The following is a 507-nucleotide window of genomic DNA, read 5'->3' as shown; positions in this document are numbered from 1 at the left end:
ATAAAAACTTCTCATTTTGATTTTTTTTTACCTTTTTTACTTGTCTCAGGGCGTTAATGAAGCGTTAATGTCGAGCACCGGAGTCAACGTGCCGGGGCTCAAACCCCGGACGGCCCGGCCCAATTTAAACCCTGCTGGACTTTGAGCTTTGTCTTTTTTATGCTCAAACAGCAACATTACAGACTAACTAAAGTTGAAAAAGCATAATAGGACCCCTTTAATATTTTATATGTATGCTTTCTCAATGTACCATAGTGATAATTTCCGATATTTTCATTCGATAATAAATTGATAATAAATCATAAATCGGTTAGTCTTGACTGTCACCGCTGCACTATACGAATCGGCTCACGCCTGTTCCGCGCTTCTGTCAAACGGTTTCAAACAGAACCGATGCGCGGGACTCGATGAAAAAGAGGAAGCGGCCAGAAGAAGCAGTGAAATGTAGCTACATCACTGACCTGTTCAGGGCTTCAAGTGCAGGTCAGTTTCATCTGTAAATACGCT

The sequence above is a fragment of the Sinocyclocheilus rhinocerous genome, unplaced genomic scaffold, assembly GCF_001515625.1.
Source record: "Sinocyclocheilus rhinocerous isolate Xijiao unplaced genomic scaffold, SAMN03320098_v1.1 scaffold4284, whole genome shotgun sequence".
In the NCBI taxonomy this organism is placed as follows: Eukaryota; Metazoa; Chordata; class Actinopteri; order Cypriniformes; family Cyprinidae; genus Sinocyclocheilus; species Sinocyclocheilus rhinocerous.
This window is presented reverse-complemented; position numbering follows the sequence as displayed.